Source organism: Staurois parvus, unplaced genomic scaffold (assembly GCF_062004578.1).
Source record: "Staurois parvus isolate SC_StPar_1 unplaced genomic scaffold, SC_StPar_1.0 ptg000013l, whole genome shotgun sequence".
Lineage (NCBI taxonomy): Eukaryota > Metazoa > Chordata > Amphibia > Anura > Ranidae > Staurois > Staurois parvus.
Genome location: NW_028317809.1, coordinates 15,534,439 through 15,552,968, shown reverse-complemented (window position 1 = coordinate 15,552,968; position 18,530 = coordinate 15,534,439). Strand labels below are relative to the sequence as shown.

The 18,530-nt window shown below is 43.7% G+C and overlaps 1 protein-coding gene across 1 annotated transcript in view; it reads left to right on the top strand.

Moving 5' to 3' along the window:
• Positions 1 to 11,557: 11,557 nt before the first annotated feature.
• CCNI (cyclin I) overlaps positions 11,558 to 18,530 on the top strand; it is a 59,286-nt gene continuing 52,313 nt past the window's right edge. The window contains exon 1 of the mRNA XM_089676122.1: positions 11,558 to 11,893. The gene's annotated coding sequence lies outside the window, so the exon portion shown is untranslated. The remainder of the gene's footprint in view (positions 11,894 to 18,530) is intronic.

Sequence of the window (18,530 nt, the reverse complement as noted above, 5' to 3'; positions counted from 1 at the left end):
GCCTCTCTGCCGCCTGCACACAATGCTAGTGTGAACGTAGCCTAAGACAGACGTTTGGATGGGATGTCTCTATTGCTTCTGGTGGTTTTCCTGATAGAAGCCTCTTGTGGCCTGGTTTTTCTTTTGCAATGTTTGGAGTGTCTGAGTTAATTTCTGTTTCTATGTCACTTTGTTGCTTATCTTCATGTGAGACTGATGTGGAATTTCCCTCAGTTTGAAGTGTTTGTGTTAGTTCATGAACTTTTGAACACACTGAAGTTTCAGCAACAATTACACTTCTGCTGATGGTTACCTTGTTTGTGTCTTGGTGTAGAATTCTGTATCCGTTTTGATATTCACTGTACCCCACAAGTACACCTTCCTTTGTGCAAACATCTAATTTTGTACTTTTTTGTTTTGGGATGTGCACATAGGCTTTGCTTCCCAAAAAATGTAGATGGTTCAAATTCGGGGCCTTTTCATTCCACAGTTCATATGGAGCTTTTTCAGTTGATTTTCCTGGTAGTCCATTTTGGAAATACCATGCGGTCATATTTGCCTCCTCTCAGCATGGTTCTTCCACTCTAACATAGAGTGTATTTCATTGTTTCTGCTACCCTGCTTTGTTGTGGGATGTATGGTACAGTGCTTTCTGAGAATCCACCAGTGTGTTATCACCTGTACATTCAGCTCCATTGTCTGTGTGCGATACACTCAACATTTTGCCAGATTTGTTGCTTATTTGGGCCAAATACTGCTCAAACTTCTTTGATATTTCACTCTTGTTGTGTAACAGATATAGTCAGGGCTTTTTTTTCCCAGAAGGAATGTGGGAGAACGCAGTTCTGCCACCTTCAGCACTAAATGCATGTAATGGCAAGAGGTGCTGGGGTGCGTTGGAAGGTCTACTAATGCTGGCTGCTGGGGGATCTATTGTCACTGGAGGGGATCTATTTTTGCATGGTGATCTATTGTTGCTGGGAAGGTCTGTTGTGGCTGTTGGGGGATCTATTGTTGCTGGAAGGTAACTACTATTGAGGAACAATCTATTGTTGCTGGCTGCTGAAGAGTGTATTGATGCTGGCTGCTGGGAGATCTGGTATTGCTGATGGGGTGGTATTTTGTTGCTTGGGGGGTCTGTTGCTGCAGGGGATCTATTTTACTGCTTTTCTTGATATTATTAACAAATTCCATTCAAATTACTTAGCGCCACAAAATGATACTTGGCTGTGTATTCTCTATAAGGAGCAGTACTGGGAGGTGAGTAGGGGTGGAACCATAGAACTGTACTTGAGGTAGGTAGGGGGGAGGATACAAGAAGTGATTCAGAAGGGGGGAGTTCCTGGACCTATTCTCTGAGAATAAACCCTGGATATAGTGTAGTATACCTGGAATAATCATATGTAAAGGTGAGAAAATACCTCTTCTTTCCTGTAGTCAATTTTTCTATTGGACAGCAAAGATCTGAATGAATTAAGTCCAGAGGTTTTTTTTTTAGCTCTGCTGTTTTTCTGCTTTGGAAAAGCTTTTCTTGTCATTTTTGCTTTTTATACAGCTGGTTTCATTGTTTGATCACAAGCACTAATTTTTATTCCACTTGCATAGGAATTCTCAGTTAATTTCTTTATTATGTCAGAACGTCTGTGCCCAAGTCTTCATTGCCATGTGTAAATGCAGTTTGGTTTTCCTCCTTGGCAGTATTAACCACTTCATTGCAGTTCATCTGGTACAGTTCATCTGTAATTTTAGCCTTTGCAAGTAAGATATCCCCTTTTGTGATGGCACAACTGTCACCTTCGAAGGCCACTACATTGCCTTGTTTTGTGAGCTTCCTCACTGACAAAAGATTAGGGACATACAGGACATTTTTCATAAGTATCTTTCTGGTGACACTCATTTATTTATTTATTTACTATTGATAGTAAATAAATAATCTCCTATTCCCTTCTGATTCTTTAGCAGTTTTACATTCACATATATGTATAATTTGATCATCTTCTATGCTAAGAGAGATTGTGCTCTGAGCTTTATGATCTTTCTCTATTGACTCATCTGAAGGGTGTTCTGGCCTGACTTAATTTATACGTTTCCATCTTCTTTCTCTTATTAGCAGCATTTTCATCTTGTATTTCCAAGATTGGTGTCAGGGAACTAGTACAGTTAATGCTAGTTCTCGCAGAGCTGATGTTCCTTACTATGCAGCTAATGCTCATGCACATGTACCAGCACCCAAAAGAGCTCAGGCTAATGTCCAGGGTGCATTGACATGTACAGTCAGGTCCATAAATATTGGGACATCAACACAATTCTAACATTTTTGGCTCTATACACCACCACAATGGATTTTAAATGAAACAAACAAGATGTGCTTTAACTGCAGACTATCAGCTTTAATTTGAGGGTATTTACATCCAAATCAGGTGAACGGTGTAGGAATTACAACAGTTTGCATATGTGCCTCCCACTTGTTAAGGGACCAAAAGTAATGGGACAGAATAATAATCATAAATCAAACTTTCACTTTTTAATACTTGGTTGCAAATCCTTTGCAGTCAATTACAGCCTGAAGTCTGGAAGGCATAGACATCACCAGACGCTGGGTTTCATCCCTGGTGATGCTCTGTCAGGCCTCTACTGCAACTGTTTTCAGTTCCTGCTTGTTCTTGGGGCATTTTCCCTTCAGTTTTGTCTTCAGCAAGTGAAATGCAGGCTCAGTCGGACTAAGGTCAGGTGATTGACTTGGCCATTGCATAACATTCCACTTCTTTCCCTTAAAAAACTCTTTGGTTGTTTTTGCAGTATGCTTTGGGTCATTGTCCATCTGCACTGTGAAGCGGTGCCCAATGAGTTCTGAAGCATTTGGCTGAATATGAGCAGATAATATTGCCCGAAACACTTCAGAATTCATCCTGCTGCTTTTGTCAGCAGTCACATCATCAATAAATACAAGAGAAGCAGTTCCATTGGCAGCCATACATGCCCACGCCATGACACTACCACCACCATGCTTCACTGATGAGGTGGTATGCTTAGGATCATAAGCAGTTCCTTTCCTTCTCCATACTCTTCTCTTCCCATCACTCTGGTACAAGTTGATCTTGGTCTCATCTGTCCATAGGATGTTGTTCCAGAACTGTGAAGGCTTTTTTAGATGTCGTTTGGCAAACTCTAATCTGGCCTTCCTGTTTTTGAGGCTCACCAATGGTTTACATCTTGTGGTGAACCCTCTGTATTCACTCTGGTGAAGTCTTCTCTTGATTGTTGACTTTGACACACATACCCCTACCTCCTGGAGAGTGTTCTTGATCTGGCCAACTGTTGTGAAGGGTGTTTTCTTCACCAGGGAAAGAATTCTTCGGTCATCCACCACAGTTGTTTTACGTGGTCTTCCGGGTCTTTTGGTGTTGCTGAGCTCACCGGTGCGTTCCTTCTTTTTAAGAATGTTCCAAACAGTTGTTTTTGCTATCTCTCTGATGGGTTTGTTTTGTTTTTTCAGCCTAATGATGGCTTGCTTCACTGATAGTGAAAGCTCTTTGGATCTCATCTTGAGAGTTGACAGCAACAGATTCCAAATGCAAATAGCACACTTGAAATTAACTCTGGACCTTTTATCTGCTCATTGTAATTGGGATAATGAGGGAACAACACACACCTGCCATGGAACAGCTGAGAAGCCAATTGTCCCATTACTTTTGGTCCCTTAACAAGTGGGAGGCACATATGCAAACTGTTGTAATTCCTACACCGTTCACCTGATTTGGATGTAAATACCCTCAAATTAAAGCTGACAGTCTGCAGTTAAAGCACATCTTGTTCATTTCATTTCAAATCCATTGTGGTGGTGTATAGAGCCAAAAATGTTAGAATTGTGTCGATGTCCCAATATTTATGGACCTGACTGTAGGTGCATATGTGTGCACCGGCGTGCATGTCCTCGCACATTGGCACCAGGCTGCCTATTTAAAGGAGACCCTGTATGCTAATTGCTGGATGTTCTTCCGCTTCTCATGATCCGTGTTCTGGTGTTGCTGCTTATGCTGACTGATCTTTCTTTGCTGACCCGGCTTGTTCCTAACCTCGCTCTGTGGATTCTGGATTTTGACCTCAGCTTGCCTCTGACTATTCTCTGCCTGACCTCCTGGTGTTGACCTCGGTTTGCTATTGGACCTTGCTCTGCCTGCTTCCCTGGTACCAACCCTGGCTTGCTTCCTGACCATACTGCTGTCTCACCTTAACTACATCCCCGATGGTGGCAGTCATCTGCTATCAAGCTACTGACACCTGAGCTTCTTTGAGTCTTGTACCTCTGTCACCACATTTACGGGTGCTTGGACCAGAGCTGCAAGAGAATCCCTCTCATCAACTTGGCCTCCAACCAAGGTATGTGACAACTGGTAGTTCTGGTTTGTCAAATTTGCAAATGAAAGCTTTGTTACTGACCATTTTCTTTTATTCTTTTGCAGTCTTCTTTCTGCTGTTGTGTCTTGTGCTTATTTGCTGTAGCAGGCTATGACTGGGCCCATAACCTGTTATAAATTCTGTATATAGCCCTATAGAACAAAGAATGCACAACCCACATATGCTTTTTTACTGCAACAAGGAAACTGTATTTAGAGAAAAGACATAGAATTTACCATAGATAAAACTACAAACTTATAAAAACTGCCATCTACAGGTTAAAGAATATATCTCTACTGAGGTACTGATGTAGTTGTTGCACAAAATACATGAACACTGTATTCCAACAGCCACTTCTCTAGATTTTTTTTCTTTCGTGGCCCTAACATTTCCACCCTAGACGGCTCTCACCTGCCTAAACCTATATTTTTCATAATTAGCAAATTAACATGTAGGTAAAGCTGTTCAGAAAAAAGCCACAGTGATGGGGGTTAGGGCAAATTATAACACTGCAGGGGGCACTTAAGTCTACCTTTTAGCACAGAGGCAAATAATTTAGATGCTGTCAGCAAGCTCCTACGTAAGTTTGAGATCTCAGGTAACCTCTGAAATAATGTTCAGATCTACAGCTCACGGAACATGGGTGTGATCAGTGAGCTGTGATATAACAACAATTATACAGAAGAAATACCAATAAATATTAGAAACAAATATTAAAACTTACCTGTTTTAGTGAAATATGTGTTGTTTTTTTTCTGCACAGATGCTCAATTCTGGGTTTAACTTGAGATAAGCCATTTACAGGGGGCAGCAGGACAGAACACAGGAGGTCAGGAGGACACAATACACGGGGGACAGCAGGGCACATTATGGGGCACACAAGGGCACATTACATGGGGGGCACAGCAGGGCACATTATGGGGCACAACAGAGTACATTACATCGTGGGCAACAAGACACATAATGGGGCACAATTGGGAACATTACATAGGGGGCAGCATGGCACATTATGGGGCACACAGCAGAACTCGGGGTGCATCATAGGGCACACAGCAGGGCATGGGGAACATCGTAGGGCTTGCAGCAGAACATGGTGCCCATCATGGGGCTCGCAGCAGAGCATGGGGCATATCATAGGGCACACAGCAGACCATGGGGCACATCACAGGGCACACAGCAGAACATGGGGCACATCATGGGGCACACAGTTGGGCATAAGGCACACAGCAGAACATGGGGCTCATCACAGGGAAAACAACAGAACATGGGGAACGTTACAGAGCAGACAGCAGAACATGGAGCACATCACAGGGCACACACAGAACATGGGGCACACCACAGGGCACACACAGAACATGGGGCACATCATGGGACACACAGCAGGGCATAGGGCACACTGCAGAACATGGGGCACACAGCAGAACAAGGGGCACATCATGGGGCACACAGCAGAAGATAGGGCACATCATGGGGCACACAGCAGAAGATAGGGCACATCATGGGGCACACAGCAGAAGATCGGGCACATCATGGGGCACACAACAGAACAAGGGGCACATCACGGGGCACACAGCAGAAGATAGGGCACATCATGGGGCACACAACAGAACATGGGGCACATCATGGGGCACACAGCAGAAGATAGGGCACATCATGGGGCACACAGCAGAAGATAGGGCACATCATGGGGCACACAACAGAACATGGGGCACATCATAGGGCACACAGCAGAACATGGAGCACATTGCAGGGCACACAGCAGAACATGGGGCACATCATGAGGCACACAGCAGAACATGGGGCACATCACGGGGCACACAGCAGAAGATAGGGCACATCATGGGGCACACAACAGAACATGGGGCACATCATGGGGCACACAGCAGAAGATAGGGCACATCATGGGGCACACAGCAGAAGATAGGGCACATCATGGGGCACACAACAGAACATGGGGCACATCATAGGGCACACAGCAGAACATGGAGCACATTGCAGGGCACACAGCAGAACATGGGGCACATCATGAGGCACACAGCAGAACATGGGGCACATCAAGGGGCTCACAGCAGGGCATGGGGCACACCATGGGGAACAAAAAACAACATGGAGCACACAGCAGGGCATATCTCAAGGCACACATGGGTTACACAGCAGGGCATAGGGCAAAGAGCAGGGCATGGGACACACTGCAATTCATGTGTGGGCATGGTGTGAACCAGCCCGCAAAGTGGTAGTAAATTCTGTTTTGCAGCTTTTATCTACAGGTCAGTTTAGTGATAGTAAACTCTGTACTTTCATTTTAACCTACAGGTGAGCTTATAATAAATCTTACTTGTAGGTTAAATGAAGGTTTCTTAAACATACACCGTTTAGGGGATATTTTAGGGAGTAGCAGCCAGTGACGTCACCAGGGCATGCAATCTGAAGGAGCGGCATACCCGTGCCATTCCTTCAGAGCTCTGTACTGCAGCTGTGACTTCCACACGCATGCGCAAGAGTGATGTCATTGTGGCTCGGCCAGTCAAGCAGCTGCGGCCCAAGAACCCGGAATGATGACTGAGTGAATGTGGAAACCTCTGGAGCTGTGACTGAGCGCCGCTGAAGAGCTTCGTTTCAAGGTAAGTCTTTCATGATGTGTTGGTATGCACATTATGTAGCACATTATGCCTTTACCTTGCAGGATTTGTTTTTGTTTTTTTTTTCACCTTTACTACCACTTTAACCACTTCAATACTGGGCATTTATACCCCCTTCCTGCCCAGGCCAATTTTCAGCTTTCAGCGCTGTCGCACTTTGAATGAAAATTGCGCGGTCATGCAACATTGTACCCATGTGAAATTTTTATAATTTTTTTTTTCACACAAATAGAGTTTTCTTTTGGTGGTATTTAATCACTGCTGGGTGTTTTATTTTTTGCACTATAAACAAAAAAACAGCAAAAAATTTGAAAAAAAAAACAGTTTTTCTATTATAAAATTTTACAAACAGGTTATTTTTCTCCTTCACTGATGTGCGTTGATGAGGCTGCACTGATAGGCAGCACTGATGGGTACTGATAGGCAGCACTGATGGGCACTGATGAGGTGGCACTGATAGGCAGCACTGATGAGGTAGCATGGGTGGGCATTGATGAGGAGGCACTGATGATGCTGCACTGATATGCAGCAATGATGGGCACTGGTAGGCGGCACTGATGGGCATTGATAGGCGGCACGGATGGGCATTGATAGGCAACACTGATGAGGTAGCACGGGTGGACATTGATGAGGAGGCACTGATGATGCTGCACTGATATGCAGCAATGATGGGCACTGGTAGGCGGCACTGATGGGCATTGATAGGCAACACTGATGAGGTAGCACGGGTAGGCATTGATGAGGAGGCACTGATGATGCTGCACTGATATGCAGCAATGATGGGCACTGGTAGGCGGCACTGATGGGCATTGATAGGTAACACTGATGAGGTAGCACGGGTGGTCATTGATAAGGAGGCACGGATGATGCTGCACTGATATGCAGCAATGATGGGCATTGATAGGTGGCACTGATGGGCTACACTGATGCGTGGTGCTGACAGCACTGACTGACAGCCCTGAAAGTGCTGCCGTTAACTGTATTTACTCCATGATCTGCTGTGTCATTGGACACAGCTGATCATATGCTAAAATAGTGCTGTGATTGGCCTTTTACCACATCACGTGATCAGCTGTGTCTATAGGACACAGCGATCATAAAGGTCGCTGGATGCGCACCACTGGGGGCGCGCAGGAGGGCACGTTTGGGGAGGACGTCATGTGACACCCTCCCAGAACTGGACAACTCGCTGTAGCCGTCCTTTGACTATAGCGTGGTTACTAAGTGGTTAAAAAAAGCTTACCTGTAGATAAAATGAATACCTCCTAAGCATGCACCATTTCGGAGATATTCACAAACTTTGCAGCCGGTGACACCCCCGGATCATGCACACTACACTTTGAAGGAACAGCATACTAAGTATGTGTGATGCATTCTAGCACATTATGTCATCACCTTGCAGGGGGCCTGGATTGTTTTTTTCAGCATTTACTTCTGCTTTAAAGTAGGGTTGCACTGATACTGATTTTTTTCATCGGTGAGTATGAGTACCGACACTTGTGCTCAAATACTCATTGATACCGATTACCGATAACTCTGCGGTGCAATTTAAGCCAATGCAAAATGAATGGGCTCAAATCACCCCGCAAAGAATTGCATGCGATTTGAAGAGGAATGAAGTACGATTCCTGCTGGAATCACATGCAGTATCCCTGTCGGTGCAGTGCGATTTGATCCCTACAAAATGAATGGCTAAAATCGCTACCTTAGGTTGTACACCCCTTGAGGGTTAGGGACTGATGTGAATGTACAATATATGTGTAAAGCACTGCATAAATTGAAGGAGCTATATAAGTACCTGAAATAAATAATAAATAAAATCACACTGCAAATTGCACTGCACCCGCAGGAAAACTGCACATTGTTTTTCTGCATTAAAAATGCATGCACAGTGTTTTCCATGTATTCCAATGGCCCTAGTTCACACCAATGCAGTCAGTTCCAGGTGCAGAAAAAAAAGTAGAACATGCTGCATTTGTTCTGCACAGAACTGTTCTGGAACATAGCAAACTGCATCAAAACTGCATCGGAACGCATGTAGTGTGAACTGGTCCTAAGTGTTGGTTCACACTATAGAAACGCAGTGCAGATGCGTTCTGGATGTGTTTCTGCATGCGAGTTTTTATAATGTTTTTGAAGCTTTCCAGTGTGTTTTTTATGCATTCCAGTTAATTTCCCCCCTTTTTCTTCAATATAAATAGGGACATGTGCATTCAAGTGCATTTTGGTGCGTTCCGGTGTGTTTTTGATTCGTTTTGATTACCATGTTCCAGTACAGTTCTGTTCAGGAAAAGTGCAGCATGTTCTACTTTTTTTTTGCATCCGGAATGCACTGGAACTGCAAGCACTGATGTGAACTATGACACTGACAACCATATCGCCTACTTTCTGTGCGTTTTTGGATGCAGAAAAGAAGCAACTGAACTGCATGTAGTGTGTAGGAGCCGGCCACTAAACAAACGCAGTCAAGATGCATTCCAGATGTGTTTCTGTATGCTTTTTTTTATGCTTTTTGCCACATTCTTGTGCGTTTTTGATGCATTTTTGATGTGTTCTGTTGTGTTTGTGATGCATTCCAGTTAATTTTTCCCCCTCTCTTTTAGTTCAATTTAAATAGGGACATGTGCGTTCCAGTGCATTTTGGTGCGTCCCAGTGAGTTCCAGTGTGTTTTTGAGGCATTTTACCGCGTTCCAGTGCAGTTCTGTGCAGGAAACATGCAAGCTGTTTTACTTTTTTCTGCATCTGGAACGCACTGGAACTGCAAGCACTGATGTGAACTATGACACTGACAACCATATCACCTAAATTCTGTGCATTTTGGATGCAGAAAAAAGCAACTAAATGCATGTAGTTTGAACTGGACCTGAGTGTTGGTACACACTATAAAAACGTAGTCCAGATGCTTTCCAAATGCGTTTCTACATGCGTGTTTTTATCATGCATTTTTGACACAGTCCGGTGCGTTTGATACATTCCAATTCATTTTCCCCCTTTTTCTTTAATAGGGACATGTGTGTTCCAGTGCGTTTATAATGCATTCCAGTTAATTTTTTTCCCCTTTCCTCAATTTAAATAGGGACATGTGTGTTCCAGTGCATTTTTGGTGCCTTCCAGTTCATTTTTCCCCCTTTTTTTCCAATTTAAATAGACATGTGCATTCCAGTGCATTTATAATGCATTCCAGTTCATTTTTCCCCCTTTCCTCAATTTAAATAGAGACAAATGCATTCCAGTGCGTTTATAATGCATTCCAGTTCATTTCCCCCCCTTTTTCTTTAATAGGGACATGTGTGTTCCATGCGTTTATAATGCATTCCAGTTAATTTTTTCCCCTTTCCTCAATTTAAATAGGGACATGTGTGTTCCAGTGCATTTTTGATGCATTCCAGTTCATTTTCCCCCCTTTTTCTCCAATTTAAACAGGGACATGTGCATTCCAGTGCGTTTATAATGCATTCCAGTTCATTTTTCCCCCTTTATCTTTAATAGGGACATGTGCGTTCCAGTGCGTTTTTGATGCATTCCAGTTCATTTTTTCCCCCTTTCCTCAATTTAAATAGGGACATATGCATTCCAGTTCATTTTTCCCCCTTTTTCTCCAATTTAAACAGGGACATGTGCATTCCAGTGCGTTTATTATGCATTCCAGTTCATTTTTCCCCTTTTCTTTAATAGGGACATGTGCGTTCCAGTGCGTTTTTGATGCATTCCAGTTCATTTTTTCCCCTTTCCTCAATTTAAATAGGGACATATGCGTTCCAGTGTGTTTTTGGTGCATTAGTGTGAACTGGCCAAGGGGACTATTTTTCTTGTGTTGAACAGGTGGGTTTTAGCGCACTAATAACGTACAGGTGCGAATGGATCCTAACTCCCAGGTGCAAAACTCCACAGAAATGTGAGGAATATGGCCCTATGTGTGAATGAGCCCTAAAGTTGGACTAACCATTTCTTACTCATTTGGTAGACCATAGGCAAAGGTTTGTGAAATGATACAAAAACAATTCAGTACTGTCCGTGATACTTTTTTTATTTGCACTAACATACAATTTTGAGGACAAGCTTTCGGGGTATTATTATTAAAAAGTATTTATAAAGCGCCAATGGTTCGCTCAGCGCTGTACATTACAAAGGGGGACAGAACAAGTGACAGAACAATACCAATACAATGCAAAACATGAGGTGTCCCCTTCTTCATAGTCCAAACAGTACTGCCTAGACCTTGAAGAAAGGGACATACCCCAAAAGCTTGTCCTCAAAATTGTATGTTAGTGCAAATAAAAAATGTATCACGGACAGTACTCAATTGTTTCTGTCCCAAATGCACTAATACGGCTACAATCACCTCAAGTGAAATGAAACAACAATCACGTGATGTGGTAACAATGGGAATGTGGAGTGAGAGAAGACCTCCCTGAGCTAGTGTGAGAGGAGTCGGCCATCCTCTGTGTGCAGTGTACTCCTCCTCCTCTATTCATGGTGCGTGTGTACACGCCCCCTCCTTGTCAGCTCTCTCACCGCACATATCCTTCCTCCTCCTACCGGCCCTTCTTTCCCTCCCCACCCCCTTAGGAAGTAAAGTAGTCCTCCCTTCCTCTTTCTCTCTCTTTTTTTCCCCCTCATTCCTCTGTTGTCACCCCTCTCTCCACCTTTCCCCCTCCCCCAGAAGAAGAAGGAGACGGACACTTCACCGGGAGAGGCTCCAACCATGCGCCCCTCCAGCTTCCCCCAGCACGGAGGAGAAGCCCTCATCTAAATACATGGGGGTGCCGTTTTATAAGACATATCCCTCTTTATTTTTTCATTTGATTTGTATTATTTTTTAATGGACCGGATGATCTCCAAATGGAGCAGTGAAAGCTACAGCTTTGCAGGGGAGGTGAGCTGTCAGAGGATGGGGGTGTCTTGGTGGGCTGTCATCACACACTGTCTTTGATACTGTACATTGTGACCTGGGCACTCTCATTGATGGACATTACATCGCTAACACTGGAGCAGCCAATCCGCTGCAGCCTTCCGCTTCGTCAGTTAGGCTTTGAAAATGAAAGCTAGACGCCTATTGGTTGCCATGCACAGCTGCTCCAGTCTTCCAGTGAGAATGCTGTGTCATAATTCCCTTGTTTAGGATTCCTTTGCAATTATTATTTTTTTTAATGATGTTATATACCTGTTTTGCTTTAACATCTTTAGATTGCAAGCTCTTTGGATTATTTCTGTGCACTTGAGTCCTGCCATGATCCTGCAGTGACATCATCCCCGTGTACAGTCAATGCAGTCAGATACTTATACAAGTCCTTGTTTGGCATTGTCCCCCATATCCTGTGTCACATCATGTAGCCACCGCTGTGTTTTTATTCCATCATTTATAGGACGGAACCATTGTGCGTGGGAAAGCTCAGCATCCAGCTCTGTGGGTTTTTGTCTTTAGGCTCCAGGCATGCAGAGCTTACCCACTTGCCCTCCTGAGGATTTACCCCCATCCTGACCAGGCCATTTTGTTTGCAACACGGCGCTGCGTTACTTTAACAATTGCGCAGTCATGCAATGCTGCACCATAATTAAATTTACGTCCTTATTTTTTCCCAATGATTCGAGCTTTCTTTCGGTGGTATTTGATTGCCTGTGCAGTTTTTATTTTTTGCGCTATAAACAAAAAAAGACCGACAATTTTGAGAAAAAATTATATATTTTTGACTTTTTGCTAATAAACATGTCCAGTAAAAAAAAAAAAACTAATTTCGTCATAAATTTAGGTCAAAATGTATTCTGCTACATGTCTGATAAAAAAAATCCCAATATATGTAACTTAATTGGTTTACGTGAAATTTCTAAAGTTTATAATTGGTGGTATACATACCAGGATTTAAAAGTTTTTTTTGTACTAGTAATGGCAGCGATTAGAGGTTTACAGCGGGAATTCTGACACTGGGGGGAACTGACTTGGTGTCACTGACATCCCCAGTGACACCAATACAGTGATCAGTGGTGATAAAAAGCACTGACACTATGCTGATGGCACTGGGCAGGAAGGGGTTAACATGTGGGGCAATCAAAGGGTTAACTTTGTGCTGTGTGTGTTTTACTAAGTGTGCTGTGTTTCACTCTAAGCACACTGCTTTGTTTAATTCTGCTATGCAAAGCCATACAAAGCAGTGTGCTGGAGCTGACAGGGAGAGATCTGTGTTGATTAGACACAGTTCTCTTCACCATCGGAGATACTCGGTGATCACTGGGTGCCGGCGAGAAATCACCGTTCAGGACCTGGTGATTGACAGCTGAGGTCGCGCATGGTGGTGTGGGTAGGGCGCGCGCACGTCCCCTACCCGGAACTGCAAAATCACGTATATATACTTGCTTTTGCGCACCCGTGCTGCCCTGTAGCAGTATTGCTGCTATATGGCGGCTCAAAGTCAGTTAAAAAAAAAACAACAAAAAACAAAAAAAACACCAGTTCCCTTGGCAGAAAGAAATGCTGATATAGAGCGTTTTTGTACATAGTTTATGAGAGTTTAGCATTTTTTTCTGCCAGAAAGCTCCAATCAAAAATGCAAACAATTAAAAATGCCTGTAATCACCCTAATATGCATGGATACATAGGATAACACAGAGCTGCTTCTACAGGCAAAACCATGTAGGCTGCAATACCAATGTATTTGCTCTCAGCCCGGGTTCACACTGCTGCGGTGCGGAATTCACACCAGTTTCTGTGTGAATTCTGCTCCTCAGCAAAATCGCACCCCGTTCATGCGAACCTCTTCGGGTGTGTATATTAACAGCACCCCAAAATCTGTTCACAAAATGTAGTGCGATGTGCAGAATTGGATCACATAGGTGCGAATACCCATGCAATCCAATTCTAGTGTGGATAAAAAAAAAAATCTCAAATTGCACCACACAGAAATCGCATGTGATTTGCACAGGAATGCGGTTCGGATCGGTTCCTGTGCAAATCACATGCGATATGCCGCACCACAGAAGTGTGAACCCAGGCTAAATTTTGCTGGTAGAACATAAACAATGCAAGCACAGTCCAAGTGATGCATGCATATAGAGGCGTAAATGTTCATATATGTACATAAAAATTCTAAATATCAAAATTGAAAGGGAAGGTCAGACTTAACGTGTGTATTGATGCATATATGATGCTGACCTGTAAGGCCCCTTGTACTCAGGGTGTCTAACGTCCGTATATCCAATCTTGTTTTTTGTTTTTTTTTTAATGGATAAGATCACCTTTTGGACAAAAATAATAAATGCACATTTTTTTTTTGCAGGATAAAAAATGTGCATTTATTATTTTTGTCTGCAGGAGCCTGGAAAGCATTGCACCAATGATCAGTAGATCGCTGATGTCATGCAGGTCCCCTGCGGATCTGTCAGAATTTTGTATGGGATGCTGTATGGCAGGGGTGGGAAACTGGAGGCCCTCCAGCTGTTTCGAAACTACAAGCCCCATCATGCCTCTGTCTTTGGAAGTCTGTAACTGTCAATCTTGCAATGCCTCATGGGACTTGTAGTTTGGAAACAGCTGGAGGGCGCTAGTTTGACACCCGTGCCGTATGGGATGTACGAGCAAGCAGATATTCTGAACTATAAGCCCACAGCCGCTGATGCTGCCAGGATTTGCAGTTCATTCATTCAAGTCCGTGAATGAATGATGCGGCTGTGTGGGCGGAGCCACGCTGTTTTCAAATTTGACAGATAGTACTGGGAGATTTCTCCATCTGTCAGAGGGAGGGGGGCAGCAGCTGCAGCTATGGGAACATGTTACATGTTCCACCCTACAAACGGGAGGAACATGTAACATTATTATTATACAGGATTTATATAGCGCCAACAGTTTGCTCAGCGCTTTACAATATAACGGGAGACAATACAGCAACAATACAATTCAATACAAGAGGGATAGGAGGGCCCTGCTCCTTGGAGCTTACAATCTAGGAGGGAGGGACATGTTCCCAAAGGTGAACTTATCCTTTAATGCACCCAGGAGGCACAGGTGCAGGGTCCAGCTCCGCTGCCTGTCAAAGTCTATGGCAGGCTGAAATACACAGTGGCTGGATGGGGCTGGGCAACGTAGCTATCGATCCTGGCATTAACAGCCCTATGCATTCAGGGGTGTTTGCCTGGAACTCAGAACATCACTAGGTACAGTGTTGAGGCCCATTCATCTGCAGCATATTTCAGCCTACCATAGACTTTTCCTGAGTGCTGGCAGCAAGGCTGGACGCTGCACCTGTACCTCTCGGATGCACTAAAACGCCAGGATTACAGGAGCTAGGGCCCTTTTACACGGGCCGATTCCACCAAGCAGAGATCAGAGGACAGATCCATAGATGCACAAGCGAACACAGCCCGCTGTTCTCTATGGGGCGTTTGGATGTAAGTGGACCACCTGTCCATTTTCGTCTGTCATCCAATCTGCTAAACGGATGGAAAACAGATCCCCCATCCGACGTTTTTTTTTTAATCGGATTAGATGCAGGCGGGTGTAAACTGGCAGATGTCTGTTTACATCCGCCTCTCCATAAAGAACAATGGGTGGCCAGACCCGATCTGTCCAAGTATAGCGAACACCAATTCTCCTACGCTTGAGAGTGGGTCCAGAGATAACGATTAACTACATTCACATCCTGGCTTTCTTGGGTGACTCTTGCCTTGTTGCTCTCATGAGACTGGGGATGTCTGGGAACACTGTAACCATAAAGCAAAACAGAGGGCGCACTGGCCTGGTGTTCTGAGAAAGAGACAAATTCTCAAAACGCATTAGTATGTTGGGCTTCCTATTGCCCTGACATACGACATGGCGAAACATGAATTGGACTGTGCTGTTTCTATATGATGAGCTTTTGATGTATTTACCATTTTGCGATTATAATACCACTTGTACATGAATAAAAATATGTTGTAAGGATAATGTACTAGGCCTGTGTGCCCTCTGTTGTGTTTTATGATTATATAATAATAGTGCACCCAATCTGTCCTCTCGTGTGAAAGGGACATTGGACACCCCATGTGCAGGGGGCCTAATGCGCATGTATGTATGTATGTATGTATATATATGTGTGTGTATATATGTATGTATGTATGTATATATATATATGTGTGTGTATAAATAAATATATATATATATATATATATATATATTTTTTTTTTTTTTTATTGATCTTTACACAGCACTAGTTTATTGACATTTATGTATCTGTATGCACAGGCCAAAAGAAACCAAAGAGCTGCATTAAGATCCACAGGAAAAAAGCCTACTTTTAGAAGTGCACTGCAACTGGGTTGCATGGAACTTTTGTAACATCTGTTGCAGGGCAACATACTATGTTTGGGGTGTCGTTAATATTGACACCCGCTGCAGATCCAAACTGCAGTGCGTTTTGAATGTGGAGCAGGATCACGGGTTTCCTACACAGCTTTCTAGCGTGAACCTAGCCTGAATGCCTTAAAATGTTGCATTGGTGGTTTACTGCATTTACCAGTGTTAGAGCATTTTTACAGCTAAAAACTCCTCTAGAAACCCACTAGTTTATTTAATAATTACAGGTACTTGTATAGCACCATCAATTTACACAGCGCTTTACATATATATTGTACATTCACATCAGTCCCTAACCCTCAAGGGGCGTACAATCTAAGGTCCCTAAGGCTAGGTTCACACCTATGCAGGTTGAGTTTGAGCCGTTTCTACATTGTGTTTTGGCACCTGCGTTTTTGACGCATTTTTGATGTGTTTTGTGTTTCTTTGCGGTTTTTTTTTTTTTTTTTAAATATTCCTTGTTGCTAAGCAGATTTAAAAAAACATCAAAAACGCACTACATGCTTTTCTGCAGCGTTTTTACATTTAAGTCGATAGAACCAAAAACGCAACATTTTGCGTTCAAAAAAGTCCCTGACCCTTTCCAAAAAACGCACCGGGTTAAAACGCGCAGATGTGAACATGTCCCATAGGAAATCATGTTAAATAGACTGTACTGAGTTTCTGCAAAATGCTGAGGAAAACGCTTAGGTGTGAACCTAGGGTAAGGCTGGCCATACATTATACAATTTTCCTGAGAATTTTGCTTTAGATTTACCAAAAACCAACTAATATGAGGTCAAACCTAAACAACACTTTCAATTGTATCTAATTAGGCAGGCCTTTGCACTACATAGTGGAAGGTAGATCTAAAGGAAACTGATCAGAAAACTAAGAAAATTGTATAGTGTATGGCAAGCCTTACTCCTACTAGGGCCAATTTAGAAATTATCAGCATTTCTTTGGAGTGTAGGAGGAAACCACAGGGAGAACATGCAAACTCCAGGCAGGTGGTGCTGTGGTTGGGATTCAAACCAACGACCCTAGTACTGTCAGGTGGAAGTGCTAACCATTTAGCCACTGTGTGCTGGGTTTTCTTTCCAGCCAAAAAATGCTGATTAAAGCCTGTGTGCACGGATACATAGGATAACATGCTGGGACATTTACTGGCTGTAGAAAAAAACGCCAAAAGCCAAAACCAGAAGCTGTAAAAACATTCAGTGTGCATGAAGACTTCTTAATAAAACAGAGTAGCTGTTGTGGATTACCAGCATACTGTTTATATACAGTACATGGAAGTTACATATAATTTCAAAATATTCTTGAATCAATGCAAAATGTCTGCAGATTCAGTAAATCAGTGCAAAGTGCAAGGATGACATGCAAAGATCAGTGATCTAGAACAGCCAACGTTACCCTAATGCAGTGTTTCTCAACTCCAGTCCTCATGGACCCCCAACAGGTCATGTTTTCAGGATTTCCCTCAGATGAAACAGCTGTGGTAATTACTAAGGCAGTGAAACTGATCAAATCACCTGTGCAAAATAATGGAAATCCTGAAAACATGACCTGTTGGGGGTCCATGAGGACTGGAGTTGAGAAACACTGCCCTAATGCTATGGGATACTACACTACAGTCCACTACAGTCCGGCTTCCGTCCCCTACACTCCACCGAAACCGCCCTCCTCAAAATCACCAACGACCTACTTACCGCCAAAGCCAAAGGCGACTACTCTGTCCTCCTCCTCCTGGACCTCTCCGCGGCCTTCGACACAGTTGACCACCCCCTCCTCCTTAATAAACTATTCTCCCTTGGCATCAGAGACACCGCTCTCTCCTGGTTCTCCTCTTACCTATCCCGACGCTCCTTCAGCGTTTCCTACAATAGTGCCACCTCCCCTTCCCTCCCCCTCTCTGTTGGGGTCCCCCAGGGCTCTGTCCTTGGACCCCTTCTCTTCTCCATCTACACCTCCTCCCTTGGCCAACTCATACACTCCCACGGCTTCAACTACCATCTCTATGCTGATGACACTCAAATTTACCTCTCCACCCCTCACCTCACCTCCACTTTCTCCGCCCGCATCACTCACCTCCTAAACGACATCTCTGACTGGATGTCGCTCCATTTCCTCAAACTCAACCTCTCCAAAACCGAGCTTCTCGTCTTCCCTCCTGCCCGCGCCCCCCCCCCCATCCTATCCATCACTACTA